Source organism: Equus quagga, chromosome 21 (assembly GCF_021613505.1).
Source record: "Equus quagga isolate Etosha38 chromosome 21, UCLA_HA_Equagga_1.0, whole genome shotgun sequence".
NCBI classification, from domain to species: domain Eukaryota; kingdom Metazoa; phylum Chordata; class Mammalia; order Perissodactyla; family Equidae; genus Equus; species Equus quagga.
This window is the reverse complement of record NC_060287.1, coordinates 39,165,422-39,172,223: the sequence shown is the minus strand read 5'-3', so window position 1 is coordinate 39,172,223 and position 6,802 is coordinate 39,165,422. Positions and strand designations below refer to the sequence as shown.

At 49.4% G+C, this 6,802-nt stretch overlaps 1 protein-coding gene and 1 pseudogene across 2 annotated transcripts in view; one reads left to right on the top strand and one right to left on the bottom strand.

Annotated features, from left to right (window-relative positions):
• TSPEAR (thrombospondin type laminin G domain and EAR repeats) overlaps nt 1-6,802 on the top strand; it is a 166,776-nt gene that overhangs the window by 87,801 nt on the left and 72,173 nt on the right. The window contains exon 1 of one of the 2 annotated variants that reach the window (XM_046648170.1): nt 3,741-4,878. The exons of the other annotated variant lie outside the window; for it this stretch is intronic. The gene's annotated coding sequence lies outside the window, so the exon portion shown is untranslated. Of the gene's footprint in view, nt 1-3,740; nt 4,879-6,802 lie in introns of those variants that run through there. 2 annotated transcript variants of the gene reach the window in all.
• Nucleotides 5,924-6,802, bottom strand: part of LOC124231386 (keratin-associated protein 10-6-like) — a 1,535-nt pseudogene continuing 656 nt past the window's right edge.

Genomic DNA, 6,802 nt, shown 5'->3' with positions numbered 1-6,802 from the left:
CCCGGCCTCCTGCGTGTCCCTGCTCTGCCGCCCCACGTGCAGACCCTCCTCCTGCGTGTCCCTGCTCTGTCGTCCCACGTGCTCCCGCGTGGCCCGCTGCAGCCCCAGCTCGGCCCAGAAGTCCTGCTGCTGACCGGGCACGTCCCCCAGGGCCAGCCGGGCTCCAGGTCCCACCCCGTGACCGTGGTCCTCCCAGTCCCCTCAGTCCAGTCCTGACCTGTTAGGTGGCTGCCCCCACCCAGGACAGGGTCCCCCCATGTGTCCACTGTCCTGACCTGACCTCTGCCTCCCAGGAACCCTGACGTCGCTGCTCCCCAGCTGCTGCCTCCAGGAGGCTCCTCCATCTGCCTCTGGGTCACCTGTCCTCTCCCAGTTGCTCTGCTCGGGTCACTTGTGGACTTCCAAGCTGTCAGCCCCTCCTCGGCACCCAATAAACTTTCCTTCATCACCTGATGCGCTTCCTTCATCTGACACTTGAGGGTGGGGTAGGGGCGACACGTGGTCCTGACCAGACATTGGTCTCCTCCAGCCGCGAACATTTGTGAGAGTGAGTGACTGAGGAATCCCGAAGGGCAGTGGCGTCCCTCCTCTGGACAGGGTCACCCAGTGGACCCATGCTCTCGTCCAGGAAGGTCAGTGCCTGCTCAGGCGGTGCTCAGCACTTCCCTGAGGCTGGTCACCTACAGACGTGTTGTGGTCTGAGGGTCTCAGGTCTCCTGGACCATTTCCACCCATGTCCCATCTGGGCAAACCAGACTCCCAGAGTCACCCGCCAGGAGGTCGTCCTGGGGACTCCACGCAGCACAGCCCCCTCGGGGCCAGGGGTCACCCTTGTGGTCCATCTGCAGGTTCCACCCACTTAGCAGAGACGTGATGGAGGGAAGACGTGATGGAGGGAGAGAGGAGCTCCTGCAAGCTCACGGGAGTTAAGCGACTGACGTGGGAACAAAAGATTAAGGAGTGGGTGGCAGGACCTGCAGGATGCCGTGTCCTGGGCCTGCCCCCCAACCCCGGCCCTCCTCTGGTGCGTCTAGATTCCATCTGGGAGTGGGAGGGACACAGGTGTCGCTGCTGCAGGGCCTCCCCTGTGACCTGAACGCCCCATCAGGCCTGACGTGCCAAGGAGCCGTGGACAACAGCCCGCTTGACGTGAGGATGACATTGGCCTCACGTGAGGGCGTATGTAGACAAGGGCACAAACATCCCGGGAAGATGACCCGCTGGGGCAGTGGCCAGAGCTGTTGTAGGAAGTGGACCACTGTCCCCAGCCCATAAAGGGTCAGTCAATGGTCAGCCCTCCCCGAGCTCAACACGTGGAGCAGGAGCTGCCTCCCTGCCCGTGAGCCCCTCCCTCTTCCTGCGGCCTCTGTCCGTCACCGGAACCCACAGAGGGAGCCCCTGCCATCCCCTGAGGGTCTCAGGCTTCTCCCCTGATCCACAGCCCCCTCCCGCCCCACGCTGCCTGCCCCACTTGCTGCTTGTTCCTGAGCAAACTCCTCCCTTCCCCTTCGGACCAATCTTTCACCCACCACTTCTGTTTAAAATCAGCTTTGTTGAGGTACAATTTACATGTAACCGAACACATCCAATTTAATTATACAGTTTGATGAGGTTGCAAAAGATCTACATCCTGCAGCCTCCACCTATGTCAAGACATATAACATTTCCTTCACGCCAAACGTTCCCTCCCATCCCTCGCCAGTCACCAGCCTCCGCCCGGCAGCCACTGCTCTGCTGGGTTCCTATGGATTGGTCTTTTCTCCAGTTTCTCATGACGAGAATCACACAATGCGTACTCTTGGTGTCTGGCTTTGTGTGCTTGTCTCGTTTGTTGTATATATCCGTAGCTGATTTCTTTTTAGTTGCTGAGTAGTATTTCAGTGAATGGATATGCCGCCGTTGTTGACCTATTCACGTGTGGAGTATACTTGGATTGTCTCCAGGTTTGGTGATTATGAAGCAAGCCACTGTAAACATCGCACTCAGCGTGTTTTCACTTCTCCTGGGTCAATCCCAAGGGGCAGGGACGCTGGGCCGTGTGGGAAGTGTCCCTGTGTAGGGGTATTTGCATTTCCCTGATGACTAATGATGGGATCGTCTCGTGTGCTTGTTGGCCATTTGTCTGTCTTCTTCAGTGAAGTGTCTGTTCAAAACCTCTGCCCATTTTCATCAGATCAGATTGTTTGTGTTCTTATTTCTAAATTGTCAGTGTTCTTTATATACTCTGGATACGCCACGCATCATATACATGTATCGCAAGTCTCTCCATCTGTGGCTAGCCTTTTCATTTTCTTACCAGCGCTTTTTGAAGAGCCGACATCTTTCATTTTGATTGAATCCAATCAGTCCGTTTTTTTTCGTTGGTGCTAAGAAATCTTTGCCTAAGCCCAAGGTCACACAGATTTTGTCCTATTTTTACTTCTGAATACTTTATGGTTTTAACTTTATGTTTAGTTCTAGAATCCATTTCAAGTTAATTTTTGAATATACTGAGAGTTGTTCCAGAATCAGTTGTTAGGGGAATATCCCTTCTCCCCGGTACCTTGCCAAAAACTCTATTGACCATCTACGTGTGGGTCTATTTCTAGACTCCCCGTTCTATTCCGTTCTTCCGTGTTTCTTATCACACCAATAACAGTTTGACCAATGCGACTTTAAATTAAATCTTGAAATCAAGCAATGTCAGTTCTTCAGTTCTGTTTTTCTTTTCCAAGATTGGTTGGCTAATCCAGATCCTTGACATTTCCATAGAAATTTTAGAATATATTTTAGAATGAGCTCACTCGTTTCTACAGAAAAGCCTGCTGGGATCTTGATTGGCATCGCATTAAATTTGTAGATGAATTTGGAAAGAATTGACATTTTAACAACGTTAAGTCTTTCAATTCATAAACATAAGGTCTCTCTAGTCATTTACGGGTTTTTTTTCCCAGCAATATTTTGTCATTTTTAGTACATAGACCTTGTACATATGTTGTTAAGTTTATGCATTATTTCATTTTTAATGCTTTAGTTATGGTATGTTCCATTTCATTTCCCGCTATTCAATGCTACTAGGTAGAAATACAATTGACCTTTGTATATTGACCTGGGATCCTGTAACCTTGCTAAATTTACTTACAAATTCTAATAGCTTTTTTCTATACTATTCCTTCCTTAGGATTTTCAGCAGTCAGGCCATTTGGGCTTGGCATTTTCTTTGTGGGGAAGTTAATTATGAATTCAATTTCTTTATTTGATAGAGGGCTGTTCAGGTGTTCTGATTCATCTTGTATTCATTTTAATAATTTATATCTTTCCAGTTATTTGCCTATTTCATCAAAGTTGTTGAATGTATCAGCATAAAATCAACATAAATGTATCCTTTATTGTTCTTTTAATGTCCGTAGAATCTGTGCTGATAACCCTTGTTCATTCCTGATATTTGTAATTTCTTTCTCTTTTTTTCTTGACTGGTAAAGCTAGAAATTTATCAATTTTATTGGTCTTTTCAAAAAATTAGATTTGGTTTCATTCATTTTTGCTCTTGTTTGTCCATTTTCTATTTGGTAGATTTCTACACTTGATTATTTTCTTCCCTCTGCTTATTTTTGAGTTCAACTTGTGCTTCTTTTTATAGCTTCTTAAGGTAGAAACTTAGATAATTGATTTCAGTTTTTCCTTCATTTCTAATATAACTTATTAAAGGTCTAGATTTCCCTCTATACACTGTGTTAGCAGCATCCCACAAAGTTTATTTTCATTTTATTGCAAATATTTTCTAATTTCCATTGTGATGTCTTCTTTGACTCATGGATTATTTTGAAGCGTGTTGTTTAATTTCCTAACATTGGACAACTTTCCAGGTATCTTTCTGTTAATGATTTCTGATTCTTTTGTGGTCAAATAACATTCTCTGTATGATTTCAATCCTATTCAATACACTGAGACTTGTTTTATGGCCTAGCCTAAACTTATTTTGGTGAATGTTTCATACGCACTTGAAAAAAAAAAGAGAATTCTACTCTTTGGGGAATGGTATAGTGTGTAAATGTTAATTAGGTCAGTTAGTTTATAGTGTTTTTCCATTTTTTATATACTTATAGATTTTATCAAATTCAGAAAATATTTGGCATTATCTCTTAAAATATTTTCCTGCCCTTCCTCCACCTATTTTCCCAGATACTCCAACTGTATGTATGTTAGACCACTTGCTATTGTCACTGAGGCTCTGTAATTTTTTAATTTTTTTTCTCACTGTCCTCTGATTTGGATAATTTCCATGGCCATGTCTTCGGGGTCACTGATCTTTCCTTCTGCAGTGTCTAATCTATGTTTAAGCTCATCTTTTTAATGTTTTATTATTGACGTTGTATGTTTCAGCCTTGGAGTTCTATTTAGTTCTCTTTTGTATCTTCCATTTCTCTCCTCATTATGTCCATGTTTTCCTTTAAATCTCTAAACATATTTACAGTGGTTGTTTCAACTTCCTTGTCTGCCAGCCCCATCAACTCTGTCATTTCTGGGTTTGCTTCTATAAAGAGTTTTATCTCTTGGGTACGGGTGACATTTTCCTCTTCTTCATGTGTCTAGTAATTTTTTATCGAATGCTGGACTTCTGTGAAACAATAATGTAACACTGCTGAACTCTGCGCTTTGTCTCCTTCCTTTAAAGACGCTGGACTTTGTTCTGGCTGGCAGTTGCTACCTGTGGATGAGCCTGATGCTTCCGACACTCCCGCACTTGTTTTTATCAGGACAGATCTAGAGAGGCCTTGGCTCTGGGGCGGGTTTAGTGCTGCTGTTCAGATGGGACTCTCCTGAGATCTGCACTAAATGCCTCTGGAGTTCAGCGAGCTCACGCTGGTTGTCTGGAACTCTGATGTCACTCGGCCTTGGGTAAGCTCTTGTAATTGTTCACCTTGTGGCTCCACGCTTGTTCTTGTCCAGCCTCACGTGGCTCTGAGCTCTGAACGAACAGCTTAGGGAACCCCATGGAGCTTGTCTCTGTATCTCTCCCTCTTCTGTGTCTGCCCCACAAATCCCAGCTGCCTCAGGCTCCTGGGACGCTAGCTTCTGCCTCTTCAGTTCAGCAAAACCACTGTGGTGTGGGTGTTGCCCTCTGTGTGCTGCGACCTGGGAACTCTCTCAGCCTCTGAGCTGGGTGATCCCAGGGCTCACCTCCTTTGTTTCCCTCCTCTTGGGGACCCACGTTCTGCACTGCCAGTTGTCAGTGTCTGAAAACAGGTGCTTCATATCTTTTGCCTCATTTTCCAATAAATTCAGGTGGGAGGATGAGTCAGGCCCATGTGGCCCAGAGCCAGGTCTGACTCCTTGTTTTGAAAGCTCTGTTTCTCGTCCAGCCAATCCCCTGCTTCCCTCTCTGAACACTCACGTCTTCCCTGACTCTGAAACTGAGTCCACCTCCTTCCATTCTGGGAAGTGCTCTCGCTAAACTCAAGCCCAACCTGAGGCATATCTACTGCCCCGGGGACTGACGCATGCCGCCAACATTCTCCAAGTAGGGACTCGAAAAGTGGGTCCTAGAGAGACATGAGAAGCCTCAGCCTAACTTCTTTGGGGCTCTGAGCTCCATGAGAAACATCACCACGCCCCACTCCAGCTCAGGTTTGGTGGTGTCCTATTTGCACAGACCCCATGGTAAACAGGTCTGTGGAGAAGGAGAAGTTACAAGGTGAAATCGAGGGAAAGAACCATTCAGTGAATAACAGCACAGGAGGGTGAAGGATGAGCCAAAGGTGGCCCCAAATGGCCAAACGGCTGGAAAGCCTACTCCCGCACTCTGTCACCCCGTTGGGACCCCTGGGAGTCATAGGAAACCACACAAGGTCCTGCAGGACGGCAGACTGTTGTGTACGGAGGGGAAACGTGGACGTGTGGTCAAGCTGAGGACTAACGAGAAAGACAGACGTCAATGGCTCACTCAGAGTCACGGGCATTTACTGGTCACTTTGCTGACGTGCGTCCAGAGAAGGCTCAGGGTCACGGAGCTGAGGGGACAGAGACACCGTAGATGGAGGCGGAGCTGACTCTGAGGGGTGGTAGATATGGAGCGGGGGCCACTGCCATGAGGACTTCCTAGGAGCCCCCTCAAGGGCCACAGCATTGAGTATGCCCGTCCCGGTCTTCCACAGCATCCAACTCAGCAGCAGACTGGACCTCGGGCTCTAGGAAATGGTCTGAGTGCTGGAGCACTTCAGGATGTGGCAGTCAGCCTCCAGAGGGGACCTCACCCTGTCCTGGGTGGGGGCAGCCACCTAACAGGTCAGGACTGGACTGAGGGGGCTGAGAGGACCACAGTCGCAGGGTGGGACCTGGAGCCCGGCTGGCCCTGGGGGACGGACATGCCCAGTCAGTAGTAGGACTTCTGGGCTGAGGCGGGGCTGCAACGGGCCACGCGGGAGCACGTGGGGTGGCAGAGCAGGGACACGCAGGAAGAGGGTCTGCACGTTGGGTGGCAGAGCAGGGACACGCAGGAGGCCGGGCGGCAGCAGCTGGGCTGGCAGGAGGCGGGGCTGCAGCAGGAGGAGACGGGCACACAGCAGGCGGGCCTACACACGGGGCGGCAGATGAGGGACACGCAGGAGGAGGGTCTGCAGCAGGACGGGGGACAGGGGGTGGGCTGGCAGCGCGAAGGGGCTGAGCAGGGGGTGGCCTTGGAGCAGATGAGTGTGCGGCAGACGGGCACACAGCAGGCCTGCTGGCAGGGGGAGGAGGTGCAGCAGGAGGGCTGGCGGCAGCTAGACTGCTGGCAGCATGAGGAGTCTGAGCAGGGGGAGGCCCCAGAGCAGACAGGCACACA